This window comes from Callorhinus ursinus, unplaced genomic scaffold (assembly GCF_003265705.2).
Source record: "Callorhinus ursinus isolate GAN/ISIS: 27379988/994484 unplaced genomic scaffold, GSC_fseal_2.0 scaffold79, whole genome shotgun sequence".
NCBI lineage: Eukaryota > Metazoa > Chordata > Mammalia > Carnivora > Otariidae > Callorhinus > Callorhinus ursinus.
Window position 1 is genome coordinate 607,650 of NW_027397141.1, and position 21,307 is coordinate 628,956.

General features: G+C 43.9%; 1 protein-coding gene across 1 annotated transcript in view; it reads left to right on the forward strand.

Moving 5' to 3' along the window:
* Positions 1–7,990: 7,990 nt before the first annotated feature.
* MYO16 (myosin XVI) overlaps positions 7,991–21,307 on the forward strand; it is a 593,786-nt gene continuing 580,469 nt past the window's right edge. Inside the window, exon 1 of the mRNA XM_073887420.1 lies at positions 7,991–8,120. The gene's annotated coding sequence lies outside the window, so the exon portion shown is untranslated. The remainder of the gene's footprint in view (positions 8,121–21,307) is intronic.

Sequence of the window (21,307 nt, forward strand, 5' to 3'; positions counted from 1 at the left end):
AGAGATTTAGGGTATATTTTGATCTGTTAGAAGAAACTGAATCTCAAAATTTTAAAGAGAGAACAACTTATATATATATGCCAAAATAAGGGTAACTACTATGAAGGGATAGAATATGACTCTAAAAATGAAAAATATTTTTTTTAAGAGATTGATGAGATGTTGGTTGAAAAAGGGAAAAAGAAAAATTAAAATAAAAACAGTTAAAAAATTGACTTTGAAAGACTAATGAATCATGGTAAAAAAGCCATGAATTCTATGTGCAGTATTCCTCTAGCGCTGGAGTTCTGTCGTTCTCATTGATCGGTAAACTTGGTCTTGGCTTGCTGGCTGTTCCTGCTGATCTTCTGGGGGAGGGGCCCGTTGCCGTGGTTCCCAAATGTCTTTGCCGGAGGCGGAATTGCCCCGCCCTTGTCGGTCTGGGCTAAGTAATCTGCTCAGGTTTGCTCTCGGGAGCTTTTGTTCCCTGCAAGCTCTTGGTACAGCTTTGGCGGACGGGAGTGAAAATGGTGGCCTCCCAATCTACACCCGGAGGAGCCGAGAACTTGGGGCCCCGCTCCTCAGTGCGCCCCCAGAGAAAAGCAATCCCTCCCATCTCCCCAGTCTCCAGCCGCACTCCGTGCTCACCCGGCCTGTGACCGAGCATTTCTATGTCTGGCCCCCGACCCCGTGTGGAGTCTCCAAACCCAGCAGATCCCTGCGGTGCGCTCCTGCGCCGCTCCTCCCGGGGGAAGGAAGGGGAGTCTCCCTGGCTCTGCCGCTTGTTGGGTCCCTGCTGGAGGCGCAGTGGCCCGACTGGGCCGCGGATCACAGTTTATGGCAACCCCGAGCTGAGAGCCCGCGCCTCGGCTCCTCTCTGCAGCCGGCTTCCCTGCTCCTATACCTGGGAGCTCTGCCGCACTCAGGCACCCCCAGTCTTCCTGTGACCCAAGGGTCCTGAGACCACACTGTCCCGGGAGGATTCCACCCCCGCTTAGCCACTGGAACGACGTCCCTCCGTGGAGCCGACTTCTAAAAGGTCCGATTTTGTGCTCCGCGGCTCTAGCACTTGCCAGAAGCGGCCATCGGAGGCCCCCTCCCCCGCTGTCTATCCTCCCGAATATCGCCTCGGATTCACTTCTCCGCATGTCCTACCTTCCAGTAAGTGGTCGCTTTTCTGTTCAGAGAGTTGTCGCTATTCTTTTCTTCGATCTCCTGTTGAGTTTGTAGGTGTTCAGAATGGTTTGATCCCTATTCAGCTGGATTCCTGAGACCAGACGAAATCCAGGTCTCCTACTCCTCCGTCATCTTCAGGGTTTAAATAATTATTAGAAAAAGTTGCAAGTTCAGAAACTATGCCTTTGACATTTTACGATTTTCTGAACATCATGGTTAAGATCCAAACTGAGTAATGGATTTTCTGGATTCTTTTCAGGTCAGTATATTTGAATCTATTTGGGGCCGATTCATTTAACGTATTGCAGCCTTTAGTTTCTCCATCAAGGAAAGAATTGACCTTTAAGATCTTCTCTGGAACCATCATTCTGTCTTTTCATGAAATATCAAAATTTTCTTGAGGTATGGGACTGAAACTGTCATTATGCAAAATTCCAGATTAAGGTACCTGTCCTGCTACTGCAGATAGGAGACAGTATCTTAAAAGGACACAGGGTTTGAACCAGCGCTTTAAACATTTGTCAGACTTATGAAAATGCTCTAAATGTTCCATTTATTCAGTTTTCACCGTAAAAATGTAAAGCTCCTTTACTTCTGAAGTAGAAACATTGTATAGCTTACTGAAGCTCCAGTTCCACCTTGAAGAGGCAGAGAGGCATTAGGAACCTGCTGTGGCAGGTACCTTTTAAATCCTTTAGGAATGGCCGTGGGGCGCCTGGGTGGCTCTGTCAGTCCATGATCTCAGGGTCTGGGATGGAGCTCCCCCATCTGGCTCCCTGCTCAGCCTGGAGTCTGCTTCTCCCTCTCCTTCTGCCCCTCTCTTTTTATTTAAAGATAAATAAAATCTTTAAAAAAATCCTCTAGGAATTTCCTGGGTCTCCTACCTATTCAAAATCTGGACTACAATAGCAGAACAGCAATTGTAGACTAGACATTTCAAACCACCAGCTGCAAACATTGCAGGAGCCTGTATTTTTCACACCTTATGTCTATTTAGTTTGACTGAGTAGCTCTGTACCCAAAATTCACATACAAAACTCAGGCAAATGTGGGTTCATTCTTCAGGACTGATCTGTATGGGTGTTGCAGTTACTAATTTAAAATATATGGAATATTTAACATAGAGTTTTTGTAAAGAACTGGGATTTGTTGTACTATGGTATGTATGTATGTATGTATGTACGCATGTATGTATGTATTTTTAAAGATTATTTTAGAGAGAGAATGAGAGCGAGTTGGAGGAGGGGCAGAGGGAGAGAATCTCAAGCAGACTCCCCGCCAAGCGAGGAGCCCGACGTGGGGCTCAGTCTTACAACCTATGAGATCATGATCTGAGCAGGAAACCGAGAGTCGGACACCTAACCAACTGAGCCACCAAGGGGCCCCTGTTATACCATGGTATTTATAATTAATGTGTCTCATTCTTTTGAAAAAATTATGCAAACTGTTAGATGTATCACAAGAGCTTTCTGAACTCTGAAGATAAAATAAGTGTACTGCCCCAGTTCAGTTAGACTACCTTTTTGTGGCTGTATGAATCCTTGATCACATAACATGTGTTGGCAGAGGCACGACTGGTTTCTTACCCTACCAATTCCTCAGTGATAGCTTTGTCTTATATTTGTTGAACTGATATGTTTGTTGAACTTTGCCTTTGGCTCATGGCTGCTTTTTTAACTAGTAAAACTCTAGCTTACCTCGTTATTATGTTTTTAATCATTTGTCTGGGCACATTTAATCCGGTGTGTCTGATACAGGCTAAAGCCAATACTTAACCGAAGTTAAATTTAGAATAAATAGCAATTAGTTATCCACACATTGAATGCTGGTACTTGTTGAGTGTGTATGTGTGTTGAAATAAAAAATAAGAATGAGAAGTTAGAGTAGGTGTATGTTTCAAGGAAAATTGTTTAACAAACTATTTTCATTATTCAAGAAAAACTGGATTTTTAACCCCCTTTTTTCAATGTTAATTAGTGATTTGCATCTTGAAGAACTTCTCTCAATGGCAAGGCATTATTGATTTTAAGCAAAGCACAGAACATCCTGAGCAGGCGGTGAAGATGAGCCTGTGGTTCTAACAAATGACTTCACTTGTCCGAGAGGAGGGTGGCATTTCTATACCAATAGACTCTAAACAAAATAAATGTTTCCACTTTGAGAATTAGCCAACTGCTGTTATTTTCTGGCATTTGTACATTAATCGCCGATTACTTTTATCTCTCAAATAAGTGACTGGTAACCTAAAGATATCATTGAGACATCTCTGTGGCTTTAATATTATTTAATAGATGGTCTGGAGTAAAAAAAAAAATAATATATGTCAATTTGTGTCTTATGATTTGCATATTTTTCTAAGTAAAGATCCTTTTGTGCAGCAATGGGCATACTATACAGATAAACTTTTCCATAGGAGATTACACTGAGTGAAATTACTTTCTTTACACTTCCTAAATGGATGAGCAAACCAGATGTAGCCAGCCTTTAAGCCACAGCCCTATTCCTAGGCCCTATGACTTTAGGATATACGGAATATATGGAAGAACACTGAGGTAAAATTCTTTTTTTTTTTAAGTAAAATTCTTATACTTTATGTACGCTTCAGATAAATGTAAATTGCCCAAACACTCCAATTAAAATGCAGAGATTGTAACATTGGATAAAAAAAACAAGACCTCATTATATGGGTTTCCATAAGAATCTGTTGGTTTGCAAACTCGGAAGCCTCCGGGTAAAGTCTGGAACTGGCTCCCATACCCAGAGGGCAAGGAGAGACAGAAGAAAGAGACCGGCCACTCCAGATGGGCAGGGGGAAGTTTCATAAAGCGAAGCTTTATGTATGAGGCTTGTCTTGGGCTGTGGCCAAGTGAGTAGATCTCTGCATCTGCCCACCAGAATCTTAAAGTTTATATGGAGGCTTACCTGCATGCAGTCACGCCGACCGTCCGGATGATCTTAACAGCATCCTTGCTCGCTCAGGGCCGTGCCCGTGAAAATGGCTCCCACTGTGGGAATGGTGGGCAGAATGCACATTCCAAGATCAGGAGAGGGTGAGGAACCTCTGATTGCCCTGGGCCAACTCACAGGTCAATTGGTGGTCACGTACATCCTCTCGAAGCCCCCCCTCCAACAGAATCACACTTTAAATATAAGGATCCAAATCGTTTAAAAATGACAAGATGAGATACTATGCTAACACTAATCAAAAGAAAGCTGGAGTGGCTATATCAATACAAGGAAAAGTAAAGTTCATCTCAAGGAATATTACTAGGGATAAAGAAGATTATTTCCAGATGGTAAAGGGATCAATAACAATTCTAAGCATTATGCACTGAAAACAGAAATCCTAATACGTGAAGTGAAAACTGACAAAACTGAAAGAAGAAATATAGGCGTTCACCAGTTAACCATGGGGGATGGCAAGAGCCCTCCCTCAATAATTGATAGGATAGTATCTTAGTCAGTTTGGGTTGTTATGACAAGTGACCGTAGGCTGGGTGGTTTATCAACAACACAAACTTATTTTTCAGTTCTGGAAGCTGGTGGTCTGACAACAGGGTCCGGCATGGGGGCTCCAGGGGGACACCCTTGTCTGGGTTACAGGAGACCATGATCTCATTGTGCCCTCACACAGCTGAGAGCAGACAAGCGAGCTCTCCGTCTCTTCTCATAAGGGCACCAATCCCCTTGGTGGGGGCTCCACCCTTGTGACCTAATCTCCTCCCAAAGGCCCCTCCTTCTAACACCATCACACTGGGGGTTAGGATTTCAACATGCTAATTTTGAGGGCACACAAACCTTTAGTCCATAGCAAATAGATAAACTGGACTTTTACACAAATGGTAAACCAGGGGTTAAAACTGTGTAGTGATTTAGAAAATGATACTGTGGTCCTCAGTAATACATATGAAATTCTCCATTTGCTGGCTCCTACCAAAACTTTAGGAATGTGACTAATCTGGACACGAGTGTCTCTGTTCCCCAGACTATTAAGAATTAGCAAATTACGGGCGCCTGGGTGGCTCAGTTGGTTAAGCCACTGCCTTCGGCTCAGGTCATGATCCTGGAGTCCCGGGATCGAGTCCTGCATCTGGCTCCCTGCTCAGCAGTGAGTCTGCTTCTCCCTCGGACCCTCCCCCCTCTCATGCTCTCTCTCTCTATCTCATTCTCTCTTTCAAATAAATAAATAAAATCTTAAAAAAAAAGAATTAGCAAATTACTTTATTTCTGGGTTTAAATTTCCAGTTCATTTGAGAAAGGTATATTAGCGGGGCAGTAGATTATGAGCATAGTAAAGCACAAAGAATTCGTTGCACAGACTCTTCCATAAGATGAAGTTTAATCATTTATGCTCTGGAAAGTGACAAAAACTTTAACTCAGGATGGGCACGTGGCCAGGTACTGTGGGGTTTCTGTCTACGACATTCTTCTTTTCTCTCTCTCTCTCTTTTTTTTATTATTATGTTATGTTAATCACCATACATTACATCATTAGTTTTTGATTATGACATTCTTCTTTTACTAGCATGTACCTCATGGGGCTGCTGAGCTGGGTAATGCCTGCTTCTGCGCTTGCAAAATAATCACTATTTCAGCATCAGACCTCTCCATGTAAACAGAGCACTTGCCAACGGCAGGAGTTACCTTCGGGGAACTGAACCAATATTGACATGCTTAATAATACGTTGCCTATATGCCTGGATAGCAGAATTATTTTTTAAAACTTCATCAAAGTCAGTTGTGTATTTAAAGCCACTGTGGTAACGGATGAGGCAGAATGTGGTGGGAAGAGCTAGAATACAGACATGATATTGCTCATGATTTATGGGTTTTTCTTTACGTATTTCCCTTTTACTTTCTTCTTATAAGGTACTAATGTAGACCCTTAGATATATAACCGATAGAAACATATATCAAATATATAACCTATATTTCAGAAATATAAGCACTTCAGTGATACCAAACATAAACTCTCCTGCCCAATTCACGTTAGGATATTAGCTGACATCTCTTGTTTGATGTCTATAGAGTTTTAAGTGCTGGTTACCAGGGGTGTGATCTTAGTTTGGCTGAGGTCATGATCTCAGGGTGCTGGCATCGAGCCCGGCACTGGGCTCCACTCTCAGTGCACAGTCTGCTTGAGATTCTCCCCTCCTCCCTTGCTCTCTCTCCTCTCTCTCTCTAAAATAAGTAAGTTAAATCTTAAAAAAAAAAAAAAGTGCTGGTTACCAGAGCTAACTTTTGGTAAATTTGTGCAAGTTTCTTCTACTAGAGAAATCTTACAGTATAGAGAAAAATGGAGTGGTTTCACATAAAATGCAACACAATAAATATAGAAATGGGTCATCAGTGCATGGCTATTTCTTGGTGCCAGTGTATAAAATGTCAGGATAACAATTAGGTGTTGAAATATTTATTTTACTTTTCATTCAGAACCATTCTTACTAGTCCTTAGTACTATTGTTGAACTGCTTTAATAAATTCAATGACCCTATAAATTATTTTGTAAGAATTAAATCTGACTTGGGACTATATTCTTGTCACATTATGTATGGAAAACATCTGCATATCATCTCATAGTATGTAAGGTAAGCTAATTCACTGTCCTAACATTCATAAAATGTATCTCAAGTCACACAAAAACACGAAATATAAATGAAAATTAATATAGGATCTCAGAATCATCATTTAATCCATTCCTGAACATGCAGTACATAATGTCACCTAAATATGAAATTTTGCATTTCCAGCAGAGAACTCCAGACTATTTTTCATATACCCATGTAGCACATGTTTTATTTAGATGAGAATAATCTGAATAATTAATGTGATTATAAACTCATTTGAATAAAGTTACTGCGTATGTGTTATATACAAGGCCCTTTGCTATAATACATTATAAAGTGTGTGTGTATGTGTATCGTATTAACCCCAGAATTAATATAGCCCATAGCTCTCTTGGCAAAACGTGGACAGTGAAACATGCTTACAGGGCAAACGGGAACAAAATTTTTTTGGGGGGGGTGGGTGTGGAAATTCTATTCTGTCATGAAAATTGCCACAGAGAGCAGATCCCCAGAGAAAGGCTTGAGCTTGCCCAAGCTCATCTTGTCCCACGCCAAAATTCCTATTTTGGAGAATTCAGGACCATTCAGGGCTCTCAAGTACGAGGGCAGGAAGGACTGTTTGGCCTCTGTATCTTGAAAAGGGTCACTCGTCTCATCTGGTGACAACCGCCAGGGTCCCCGCGATGGCCTTTGTTCTGGTAGTACTGCCCAAGGGGGATGCCCGCTCCGGGTCCCAACTCCCGGCCACAGCGCAGAGGACCCGCGTGGCGGCCACCTCCTTCCCCTCCGGCTCCCTCGCTTCTTGCAGGAGTCAGGAAGGAAAAGTTGGACGAGTGAGCCCCACTCTTAGGTTGTCAGCAAAGCGAGAGGCGGGAGAACCCGAAGGGGAGGCTCGGAGGGGCAGGAGGAGGAGAGAGGCGCGGTCTCAGCGCGTGAAAGCGTGGGAAGGAGGGCGGCGGGAGACCTGCAGCGACCGCTCGGCCGGAGGGGAGGGAGGCGGGCTCCGCATCGCGGCCGAGGCAGGGGCCGCGGGACAGCCAGACGCGGAGTGAGGAGGGCAGGCGGCGCTCCCCCCCGCCCCCAACCCCGAGACCTGGAGCCGAGCCCGGCGGCCGGCGGGACGCGCGGGGAGGGGCGAGTGTGGCCGCGGGTCCCGGAGGCGGGCCGAGCGAGCCCAGCCCACACCGGGCTCGGAGCGGCAGTGGCCAGCCTCCCTCGGGCCCGGCTGCGCGCACCGCGCCCGCCCCGAGCGCGCCGCGGCCCTGGGCGCAGGGGACCCGCGCCCCCGCGGCACCCGCGCACCGCCGCCCCCGCTCGCCCTCCGCAGCGCAACCGGGGCCAATCCCCGCGTTCGCGCCGCGGGCCGCACGAGGCTCCCGTGGACCCTTCTCCAGCAAGGTAGGACGGCGGCGGGGCTCCGGGCGCGCTCCCCAGCGCGGGGCAGTCGGCCGAGCAGCCTCGCCCCGGGTCCCGAGGTCGGCGGGGCGCAGGGGCGCCTCCCCTGCCCCGCGGCGCTGGCGACTCCGGGAGGGTGCCGGGTGCTCGCACCTACATCGCGGGGTCCCCAGCCCGAGTCCCAGCGTGGAGAGGGGGGCGTGGAGAGGACGCTGGCGGTCCTTTCCCGGGAAGGGGACGCGGGGAGGTGTGTGAACGCGGGCAGAGAGCAGGACGCCTCTGAACTCTGGACCCGGCCGAGTTGAGGAGGCGAAACTGGCAGTTTAGAGGGACCTGGGAGCCTGTCGTTGCTGCGGGAGACGGGAGGAGAGGCGCGGTCACCTACTCGACCGCTCCTGGGGGCGGCAGGGGGCCGTCTTCCTTCTCTTTTTCCTTTGGGGATGAAAAAGAGCGACTACTTCAGAGAACAAAGATGGAGGGGTGAAGGTGGGCTCCCTGGCTGTGGCCTCTTGCACTGATCCCACTGACCTCTGACCGCGACCCCCGCCGGCCAGTGTCCGCTCCATTGTCCTGGAGGCCCGGCCGCCACACGGCGGGCCAAGTCGGCGGGGCAGCGGGGTACCCATCCGGGGCTCCTCGCGGCTCCTGCTCCCCTCGGCCTCCGCCCACCTTTCCTGGCTGGGTAAAACCCACCAGCTCGGTGCAAGTGCTGGGTTTAACTGGCACCTTGTACGCCCCCGAAAGGAAATGGAGATGATTTTCATCAAGTTCTCTCCGCGTATGTCATTACTGAAAAGCTGTAGCTACTCGCTCGAGCCTCAGAGCTCTGTTTGGGGGACTGAGCCGGTGCGTTTAAATTGTGTGTTAATCACTTGCCACCTGGTAGAATTATTTAGCCACTGGAAGAGAAGGGCTTGTGTTTTGCTCAGCAGGGCCAAGGAAAACTTAGCTGTTCTGAACCGGCCAAAGGAGTCAGGGAGCAGAAGAGGCAGGCGCAAAGGCGGTCTTGATTCTGCCCAGTGCAGGAGCTCCCGGGGAAGCGCAGATCCTGCTTGGCTTTCTTTTGAGAATCTCAGGAAATGTTTGGAGTCTCTGTTCGGGAGAAGGTTAAAATGCCTCGCGCATGTTTACCAGGGTTTCTTGGGGGTACTTAGGAAGCTCCCGCAGTCTATCCATGCGTCTTCTAGTGATTTTCACTTAGAATGAAGAGTAAGAACAAGAGACCACCAAGTCATCCATGAGCTCCGGAAATCAAAGCCACACGACTGAGGACAGGGCACCCCGCAGGCCTACCTGGACCATCAAGTTTCCTCTTGATGGACTACATTAAATTTTGCTCTTGACGTTTTGAAAGTTTTTGAAGGTAATTTGTCAACCCTGAGTTAAGGGTCCTCCGAAGCATGTCAGGTTGTCTGTTTGAAGTTTAGTTTATTAAAATTATGCAAGCATATGTAACATGTGCTAAACATTAACAGCTATGGTCCCTTGCCACAGGTAACCAACCTGTGTGAGTCTATGAGGTTTATATTTGATGGACTTTTTGGAAACCAGAATATATGGCATTGCTTTAGAGATAGTGTTAATATGCCCCAGGGATATATTACTTGCTATCCAAATCATGCAGAGTGTGATATTTACTTGCAGAAGGAAAAATAAGTGTAATCAGTAAAATTTCATGCAGAGGGCATAATGCTTTAGTTCAGTTTTATCTATGTCCTTTGAGAATTGGGGAGTGAAATTTGTTCAGCACATACTAAAATAGCTAAAGTATTTTTTTAAAGATTTTATTTATTTATTTATTTGTTTGAGAGAGAGAGAGAATGAGAGATAGAAAGCACGAGAGGGAAAAAGGGTCAGAGGGAGAAGCAGACTCCCCGCCGAGCAGGAAGCCCGTTGTGGGACTCGATCCTTGGACTCCAGGATCATGACCTGAGCCGAAGGCAGTCGCTCAACCAACTGAGCCACCCAGGTGCCCCATAGCTAAAGTATTTTATTTTGCATGTGAAATAATACTGTGAAGATTTTCCCTCCCTCTGATCTGAGAATGCTTGAAGACACAAGCTCTAGTAGATAGTGGGGCAGGCCATTCATGTGATGTGTGGGTAAGTCAGTGCTCCCACAGATGAAGGACAGTGTCCAGTCAATGTGAGCCCACTGCGGAACAAGAATAGAAACATTTCCTCCCCCTTAAGAAATCAGAAGATAAAATGTGTTGAGTAAAAACATAATACATATAATGCATATGGGATCCTAATATATATGTATACGTATATGCGTGTACATAACTTGCAGGTCATTTAATGTGTTGAAACATTTGCGTGAGTGAGAAAATATATTTCACTGGACCTGGGATATTTAAAGATGATAGTCCTTTATATTTGACCTGTGGTGAGCAGAGCACCTCACATACATATCTGCCTTTTTTGGGATCTTCTCATCACAGCAGAGGACCCAGAGGACCTAGGTCGTGTTTTCAAGGGCAGAGAGCTGGATCTAGGCAAGGTTATTGGGCCTTGGTCTTTCTACCGAACCGGAGCATCGGACAGGTGGGAAGGAGGAGGGTTTGACCGTAACCCCCTGAGAGGGAGACGCACGGGGCAAACCTTGGGGAGGTGGTACATTGTCAGAGCAGTGATCAGTCTCTTCTCCCCTCACCTCTCTCCTGTGGTTCTCCCCCAGCTCTTGTGGCCACTCCTCTGTCCTGGGTTCTTCTCTGTAGGCGAAATACCGCATCGTTCCATATGAGTTTCAGAGAGCAAAGGCTGAGCATGTCAAGAGAACAGGAAACCTTTAAATGAAAATTACTTATTCAGTTTAAAAATGCATATATTTTACCTATATGGATTAAAGAAAAAAGAGCCAGGCAGTGAAAAAGAGGTGATTTTCACCCAAGATGCGTTGAGGGGAGGAAGCAGTCATAGGAAGTCGAGTGTCTTTACCCTCAGAAATTGAGAAGCTCCCAGGAGCAACTGGGCCACTTGTGAGTTGTTTTCCCACCTGGGCCCTCCCCTGATCCTCTCAACTGCCCCTGGAAGGTGAGCGTAGACATGGCCACTCCTTCCACATTCCCAATTTCCCTTTCCTGAGTTCTGTTCCTTCTCCCTGTGGAGATGCCCCCAGGCAAAATTCAGTGCCCTTCCAGCGCCCCCCTACTGGTGGGTGATTATCACATTGTTTGTGTTCTGTCTCAAGTCTTTTCACAGTGCCTGTGCAGTCTCCTGCCTGGGGTGTGACCCTCCGTATGGATCCAGTTTATGCTTTTAGAATATTGAACCAAGGGGCACTTGGGTGGCTCAGTTGGTTAAGCGTCTGCTTCTGCTCAGGTCATGATCCCAGCGGGAACCTGCCTCTCTCTCCCCTCCCCACTGAAATCGGGCACTTCTACTCACTGGCCTCTTTAAGCAGCTACTTTTTTTCAGAGAAATGTGCAAATGATTTTTAGACCGTGACAAGTGATAAAAATGCATTAACAATTCTGTTGTGACATTTCCTGAGAATGAGCAGTCATTCAAGTACACAGAGATTTAGGTGTGTGCTCCCTGGGCTCCCTAACCCCCCCCCCCCCGACCTGGTAGGAGTAGATTTCCTGAGCCATTCCTAGACCTATGGAATCAGAGTGCGGGCTGGGACACGGGACACAGCCCTGAGCGACTTCCGTGAGCACCGCATCTAAGAGCCACTGTGCCAAGGGCAGGGCGCTCAGGAGTTCACACCTCGCCTCCTCTAGCCGGCTAGAATCGCCTGTCTTTCCCAACACAGAGTGCAGTCTGCAGAGATTTTCCTACTTGCCTTTTCTCATGTTTGGTTACAGTAACGAGGAACACCTCACAGTAAATCAGGCCATTGGTTCTAAGGGGGTGTAGATCCACATTATCTAACTGTAACTAAAGGTAGACAGAGACAAAGTGATGTTATTTTCTAACAGATGGTTGATTTCAAGTGGCAGGATCCTATGAACTGATTTTATTTTATATTCCGGGCGGGATTACAATACTTTCTGTGTAACTGTGTTAAAAAGAGCAATTTCAAATGACATGGTCTTTAGGATTCCTGCAGTGTGCTTGTTTCTGTGGATATGGAGGGAGCTGGGGTAGAGTTGTCTGTACCAGTTTACTCCCCTTCATGAGAGTTTCTCTGCGCCCATGGCCTTCCAACTTCCATTCAGACCCTGCTGCAGAAACTCACCTGCACCCTTATCCCTCAGCCCCAAGGGCATTTGACAGCAGACGCTCACCTCTCAGCTGCTCCTGGTTCCTTTGTCTCCTGTCCCCCTGATGTGGCTCCCTATGTTGTCCCTTGCGGCCTGCTTGCTTCTCCTCTGTCCTTGTTGCATGAGGGTCCCTCTCTACCCCCCCCCCCCCCCCCCCCCCCGCACGCAGCTCCTGCCCTGCAGCTCCAGCGCCTCCTCCTTGGGTACTCTCTGGTCTGAATCTGCCTACGGGACCGCTTACCTGGATGTCCCCCGCCTGCCTGACTTCAGCGCCCCAAGGGGGGTTCAGAATATCTGTTCCTCTCTCCAGGTCGCCTCTCTCGTTCCTGCGTGTCCCCCCTGCCCCAGAGGTGGAAGCCCCATGGCTGGCCCTCCTCACCCGCTCTTCCCTCCCCAACCCCCTGCCCTTTGCCTCGGTCCCCGGGGAGCCTCAGTTTATCTGGTAGACATTGCTGAGAGGAGCCTTCTTGTTCTGACCTTTTATGCCCTGGCTTAGTCAAGTCTTCATCTGCTGCCAGGGCTCTGGGATCAGTTGCTAACTTGCTGTTCCAGGCTCTCCGCTCAGATCCTGTCACAGATGCCAGAGCGATTTATCTTAAATGCCAATTTGGCCACGAGGCCTCTTGCTGCAAGTGATGTCCTGTTACCCACACCATCCCGTGCATGCGCCTCTGCACAATGTGGTCCTTCCTGACCCCCTCCTGCCCACCCTGCCGCCTCATCTCCTCAGTCCCGACTCCCGTCTGCTACCTTGGACAACACCGAGGTGCATGTAGTTTCCCACCCAGCGTTTAACGTTTCTTAACGCATAGACTTTATTCATTCTCCTGCGTGTTGGGAACGTGCTTCTCCCTCTGTTCAGCTGGAGTCAGATGCAGAACATCTTTTTCCAATCACCCTCATCCCACAGATGTTCCTCTTTTGGCATCTCCTTACTGCATACACGTCATGGGCTTGTCCTTAGCGCCACCGGCTCTGTTTGAACGTCTGACTTCCGGCCACACGTCCTGGTGCATCTCTGTGTGTGTGTAGCTTGGTAGATGTTCTAGGAATGGATTAGATGTAAGCACAGCAAAAGCCAAGCTGCTTCGAGCCCTGGAAATGCCCTTTGGAGATTCCGGCCCCGACCACGCCCTGCGCGCCTCACATTTTACTGTGACCCTCGTCTCTGCCACCACCCCAGACCCTGCCCCACAGACCCCTCGGACTGTGTCCTTCGCCCTCCCATGAAAATCATCTGCTCATCTTACAGATAAGGAAAAGAAACCTAGAGAGACGGAGTAATTTATTCAGAGCTACACTGCTAGCTCGGGATAGATCAGGACTTGCATAAAGTTCTGGTTATTATCCTGTGCTCTCATCACTAAGCAGAAGTCTAGGTTCTTTCTATTTAAGAGAGGACCATTTAGTTTTTCTTTTCTTTTCTTTTTGGCTTCTTGAACAAGTGCCATAAAGAAGACCATCTACAGCCAGGGGCAGCCAGCTGTAGGCCGGGGGCCAAATATAACCTGTGGCTTGTTTGTGTGGCAGCCTGTGAGCTACACGTTTCGTTTGCAAAGGAGAGCAGAAACAAGACAGCGCAGCACAACCCAGCACAACAAGGAAGGTGTGAGCCACTGAGACCCTGTGGCCCTCCTAGCCCCAAGTACTCGCTCTCTTGCCCTTTGCAGAAGATAACTGCCGAGCTCGATCCAAGGCAACAATGGGGCCTAGAGGTCATGTTCAGTGTAATTTATGTGGAAACTGACTTTGGTGAATAATCATCATCTCCCCAAAAACTGGACATTTAAAAACTTAGTAGATTTGCTGCACTTTAAGAAGAAAAAAAATGAAGGCAGAACCCATATTTCATGCATCGAATGCATTGTGTTCATGCTTGTTTCGTACCCTTCCTCACCCACACGTGGTTACCGTGGTAGACATCATTGCTATTACATAATGTAAGTAAAATAAGTCAGGTATCCCCCCAAAATTGCTGGGGGCATTTTTGGTTAAAAAATATGATTGAAGGTATGGATAAAGGTGAGTTTGATGTTCAAATTCTCATAAGCTAAATTGAATTAAATAAATTGCATAAAAATAGGCATTTGAATATATTCTTTTTCTATAACTGAAATGTTGAATGCCTTCTTTTCACTTTTATTACTAGAATTAGTGTTTTAAAAATAAACTTGGTAGGTTAAAGCCTCTAGCATGTGGCACTGTATGCCTTTAATGAACACATTTGAAATATTAAATAATTCCTTTAAGAATGATAAAGTCTTATTCAGGCGTACTCATTTTCTTTCTAATTTAGATTCTTGGTTATAAGCAGCTCAGTTATATGTGGTTGAGAGTCCCTGGGTAGAAATCATTCCATGAGCTCTCCAATCTTCCTTTAAAAAGTCTATTAATATGCCTTTTATCTTTATGATTTGGGACAGCGAGTCATTAACTTTACATTTATTTCCAGTGATTTAAAACTAAATGCAAGAACAAGACAAAAGAACTTTGGGATAAGAAATAAAGAAATTTCATAGAATGGAATACGGAGGAAGGTATTTCATACAGGCTGGAGCTGTGTTCATTTTATAGCGTGTAGAAAGAGACAAGTCCCAGTTTTCTGGAGTGAAACAAAGACATTTCTCAGGAAAGGGGTTTGCTGAAGCATTACATCCATGAGAGTTCAAATAAGGATGGTAAGTAGAGTTTTCCTAATATAGGTAATAAAAGAGGCATCGAGGCAGGAAATTGCAGTCATAAGGCATAGTATGAATATACAGTAAGTGTAAGAGGTCAAGGAGGAAGTGACCTTGAGGTGGGCAAGCATGTGTTGGAATTCCAGATCTGCTTCTCACTCCCCTGGTGCCACGAATAAGTGGGAAAACCTTTCTACACTTCATCTGTGAAATGGGGTAAACAAAGTGGCTGCCTTGTAGGGTAAAATGCGAGATTAAATGAGATACAGGTTCCTGTACCCGCTTAGCTTGGAGCTTATCACTGGGCAGGAGCTCTGTCAATTCAGGTGGTGTCATCCTGCCTGAAGAAGACAGCAGTGCGCTCGGACTTCGGCCGAAGTTTCCTTCTCAGAAAGTCTAGGTGACTTAATTAAACAAGTTGGAGTGCTTTCTAAAAACGTACCATTCAAGTGCTGTGATGGACTTGGACTTGAATCTACTTACTAAGTAAGAACTTGTTGGTGACATAAACGTGGCAAAACCACTGGAGAAAATGATCCCACTAGCTTGTTTTGTACATGTTGAAATAGTCTGGTGCCTGTTGGATCCGAAGAGAGCGGATTTTGAAATGCTGGGAGAGAGGAGCCTAGGGGGTGGACAGAGACTGTAAAATCAGATGTGGGGTGGGAGATGCTACAAAGCAGCATCATGGCTCTGCAGTCATGTATGGTCATTACGAGAAAGCACAAGAAGTCACAGGAATGGCACATCACTCCCTAGGGTCTACCTGTGAGGTGACACTTAGCGAGGATGCGCATACGAGGTGCAGAGGGAGCAGGTGTCCAAGCCAAGTGAAAAAGAGTAACAGGAACCCATAAGAAGACTGTCAGGACTGAACCTCATCATGAGGGCAGGTTTGGAAAAAAAATGCTGGAGACAATGAACAGTCTCTTTTTGCAATGTTTAGAATAAGAAGAGCAAGGCCGTGATCAGCCTCTGCTTGGGACTAATGGTGTAAAAAGTAAAGATCATGTAAAGATGGATCTCCTCATTGCTGTTTTGGTCCCCGTCCTCTAAATCAAGGAGAATGAGCTTAAACAAGGAAAATCAATCAGAATCTTGGACTAAAGCCCAAGATAGATGAGGGTATTAAGACAGAAATTCGTGTATTTCTTTTACGTGAATTCAGGTGAAGCTCAGGTGAGTCAAATGCCAGGGTACAGAAAGAACTGCAGGTGTGTGGCTGAGGGTGTCCTTGACAATCATGGGACATGATGGAGAATGACCGAAACCTTGGAGAACTGTGCAGGTCAGATGTCCTGAGCTTCATAGAATATCCTGGAAGCTACAGATTGGTATATAGATTCCCATCAACAATAATACATTATAATATTATGTACGCACACTCACCACAAGTTTTAAACCATAAGAAAAACACAAGGAACCAGAATAGTTCACAAAAGTCGGTCATTACAAACTCACCTGACTACTTATTTGAAAAGCCAGTTACAATGAATGCTTTGCTTTGCTCATCTATAAAATTAGGTGAATTAATTTCTAAGGTTTGTATTTATAAGAATTTATGTTGAAGTTTAGCTTGATTTTCTTTCTTTCTTTCTTTCTTTTTTTGCTTTACGTGGTGTCAGTTTTTTTTTTTATCGTGGCAAAACACGCATAACAGAAAGTTTACGACCATAACCATTTTTAAGTAGATAGCAGTGTTAATTGTTGTGCAACAGATCTCTAGAAGTTTTTCCTGTTGTACAACTGAAATCCTGTACTCATTGAACAAGAGCTTCCAGTTTCCCTCCCCTGCCTGCGACCCTTGCAACCACATCCCACTTTCTGCCTGTGAGTTGGACTACCTTAGATACCTCATATAAACAGAATCATGCAGTATTTATCTTTTTGTGACTGGCTTATTTCACTGAGCATAGTGTCCTCAAGGTTCGTCTGTTCTGTAGCATTTGACAAGACTTCCTTTTTTTTCTTAAGGCTCAATAATATTCCATTGTTCGTATGCAACACACTTTATTTATCCGTTCATCCATCAATGGACAGTTAGGTTTCTTGCGCCTTTTGGCAACTCTGAATAATGCTGCGGTGAATATGGATATGCAAATGTCTCTTTGAGATCCTGTTTTCAATTCTGTTTGTGATATATATCTTGAAGGGGGATTACGGAGTCATTTGATAATTCTGTTTTTATTTTTTTTCAGCTTTATTGAGATGTAATTGACATATAACATTGTGTGAATTTAAGGTATACAGAGAAGTGATTTTATATGTGTATATATTGCAGAACAATTACCGCAATGGAATTAACACATCCATCACCTTACATAGTTAAAATTTTGCGAGTGTGTGTGTGGTGAGCACTTTAAAAATCCACCTCTTATTTACAAATGATAGTACATACTTATTACTTACACATAGTATAGTATTGTAACTATAGTCACCATGCTGTACATTACATCCCCTTTGCTGTGCAGAAAGTTCTAAGTTTGCTTTAGTCTCATTTGTTTATGTTTGCTTTTTTGTTGTCTGTGTTTTTAGTGTTATATTCAAGATATCACTGCCAAATCCAATGTCATGAAGCTTATCTTGTTTTCTTCTAGGAGTTTTATAGTTTCAAAGCTACATTTAGGTTTTTAATCTATTTTGAGTTGGTTTTTATATATGTTGTAAAATAAGGAGAAAACTTCATTCTTTTGCATGTGGGCATTTGGTTTTCCCAGCACCAATTGCTCAAGAGACTGTCTTTCCCCCATTATGTAGTCTTGGCACCCTCACTGAAGATCATTTGGCCATGTACATGAGGATGAATTCTGGGCTCTATATTCTGTTCTGTTGGCCTATTCAACTGTCTTTATGCCAGTACTATTCTGTTTTGATCATTATAGCTTTGTAATATATTCTGAAATCAGAAGAATGAGATTTCTAGTTTCTTCTTTGTCAGGATTGTTTTTGCTCTGGGCGAAAAGGCGCCCGAATTCTGTGAATTTTGGAATAGTCTTTCTATTGTGTCAAAATGCCATTGAGGGGGCACCTGTGTGGCTCAGTCAGTTAAGTGTCTGCCTTCGACTCAGGTCATGATCCTAGGGTCCTGGGATCGAGCCCCATCTCCAGCTCCTTGCTCAGCAGGGGGCCTGCTTCTCCCTCTCCCTTTGCCCCTCCCCGTTTGTGCGCGCTCTCTCTCTCTGTCAAATAAATAAATAAAATCTTAAAAAAATGCCATTGAGATTTTTATAGAGACTGCATTAAATCTATAGATCACTTTGGGCAATATGGACATTTTATAATCTTAAGTCTTCCAATCCATCAACAGGGGTTGTCTTTCCATTTATTTATGTCTTCTCTAATTTTTTTCAACAGTATTTTATAGTTCAGAGTACAGGTCTTTCACTCCCTGGTTCAGTTTATTCCTAAGTATCTTATTCTTTTTGGTGCTATTGTAAATGGGATTGTTTCCTTAATTTTCTTTTAAAAGTTTTCATTCCTAGTGTATAAACACACAACTGATTTTTATTTGTTGGTTTTGTATCCTGAAAATTTGCTGAAAACTATTAGTTCTAATAGTTTTTTGTTGTTTTTTTTTTTTTTTTAGTGGGATCTTTAGGGTTTTTACAAGAAGGGCAGGGCATGTTGTCTGTGAACAGAGATAATTTAACTTCTTCCTTTCCAGTTTGGATATTTTTGATTTCTTTTTCTTGTCTAATTGCTCTGGCTAGGATTTCCAGTACTGTGTTGAATAGAAGTAGTAAGACTGGGCCTTCTTTCTGGTCTTAGAGGAAAAGCTTTCAGTTTTTCACCATTGCATATGATGTTAGCTGTAGGCTTATCACATATGATTTTTAAAAAAATATTGTGGGAATTTCCTCCTATTCCTAGTTTGTTGAGCATTTTTATTATGAAATGGTGTTGAATTTTGTCAGATGCTTTTTCTGTCATTTGAGATGATCATGCGAATTTTGCCCTTTGTTCTACTAATGGGGTGTATTATATTAATAGATTTTCAAATACTGAGGTGTTCTTGCATCCCAGGAGTAAATCCCACTTGGTTATGGTGTATATTGATTTTAATGTGCTGCTGAATTTAGTTTACTAGTATTTTTTTTGAGGATTTTTCATCAGTGTTTACCATGGATATTGGTCTGCAGTTTTCTTTTATTGTGGTATCTTTGGCTTGGTATCAGGGTCCTCATAAAATGAGATTGGAAGTGTTTCTTCTTCTTCAGCTTTTTGAAAGAATTTGAGAAGGATTGGCATTAATTCATCTTTAAATGCTGGATAGAATTCTCCAGTGAAGCCATTTGGCCCTGGGCTTTTCTTTGTTCGGAGGTTATGATTACCAATTTGGTCGCTTTACTGGGTATAGTTCAACTCAGATTTTGTATTTCTTCTGGGTTTAGCCTTGGTGTGTTTTATATTTTAGGAATTTATTCATTTCTGCTATGTTGGCATGCAGTTGTTCATAGTAGTCCTTTAGAATCCTCTTTATTTCTGTGGCATCAGTTGTTGTATCAACTCTTCAGTTCTGGCTTGACTGAAGAAAACATGACTTTTCTTCACGTTTTTCCTTTAGTCTAGCAAAAAATTTCTCAGTTTTGTTGATCTTTTCAAAGCCCGACTCTAAGTTTCATTCATGTTATTTTTTTTGTATTCTCCATTTTATTTATTTATTTGAATCTTTATTATTTCCTTTCTTCTGCTAATTTTTGGCTTGGTTTATTTTCTAGTTTCTTGATGTGTAAAGTTAGGATATTGATTCCAGATCTTTCCTCTTTCTGAATGTAGGTGTTTACTGCTATTAACTTCTCTCTTGGTACTGACTTATTGTATCCCATAGGTTTCGTGTATTGTGTTCTCATTTTTATTTGTCTCAAGATATTTTCTGTTTTCTAATTTCCTTTGTGAAGTTTTCTTAGACTCATTGTCTTTCAAGAGTGCGTTGTTCAATTTCCACATATTTATGAATACTCCAGTTATTCTTCTATTACTGATACTTAGTTTAATTCTATTGTTGTCAGAAAATATACTTGGTATGATTTCATACCAATACTCTTAATTTTTTAAAATATTCTCACACTTTTAAGACTTGTTTTGTGGTCTAATATGTCCTAATATGTGATTTATTCTGAAGAATGTTCCATGTACACTTGAGAAGAATGTGTATTCTACTGTCRTTGGGTGGAATGTTCTGTATGTCTGCTAGGATGAATTGGTCTGTAGCGTTCAAGTTCTCTCCTTTCTTATTGATCTTCTGTCTGGTTGTTCTAGTCATTATTGAAAGTGGGGTTGTGTTAGTCAGGGTTAAAGAAAAAAAAGGAAATTTTTTGTCAATAATTGGATCATGTGATTATAGAGGCTGAGAAGTCTCATGATATGCTCTCTGCAAACTAAAGGCCTAGAAAAGCTGGTGATGTAATTCATCATACTGAGTCCTACAGCATGAGAACCAGGGGAGCTGATGGTAGAAATCCTATTCCAAGGGCAGAAGATGAAATGAGATGTTCCATTTCAGTGAAGCAGGGAGAAAAAAGGATAAATTCCTCCTACTTCTGCCTTTTGTTCTCTTCAGTACTTCAGTGGATTGGATGATGCCCAACCATGCTGGAGAGGGCAATCATCTACTTTCTGAGTCCACCAATTAAAATTCTAATCTTATCTGGAAACACCTGCACAGACATAACCAGAAACAATGTTTGATCTGGGAACCCCATGGCCCATTCAAATTAACACATAAAATGAACCATCATATGAGGTATTGAAATCTCCTGCTGCCCTTGTGTTATAATCTATTTCTGCCTTAGATTATGTCAGTTTTTTTTCCCAGTGTTTGGGTGCTCCGATGTTTAGGTGTACATATAGTTATGATGATATATTCCTGGTGAATTGACCCTTTTGCCATTATATAATGTTTTCTTTGTCTTTTTTGAGCATGCTTGACTTCACGCCTGCTTCAGCTGCTGTAAATATGGCTGCTCCTACTCTGTTTTGTTTGCTATTTGGATGGATTATCTTTTCCTAGCTTTTCACTTTTAGCCTATGTGTGTCCTTACATCTAAAATGAGTCTGCTTTTTAAAATCCATTCAACTACTTTATGGTTTTTGTTTGGAGAATTTAAACCATTTACATAAAAAGTAGTTATTGACAGGGAAGGACTTACTATTGACATTTTGTTAAGTGTTTCCTGTATATATTATAGTTCTTTTGTTCTTCTTTTTCCTTTCTTGCTGCCTTCCTTTATGTTTTATTGATCTTTTGTAGTGACATACTTGGTTTCCTTTGTGATTTTCTTTTGTATATCTTCTATTGTTTT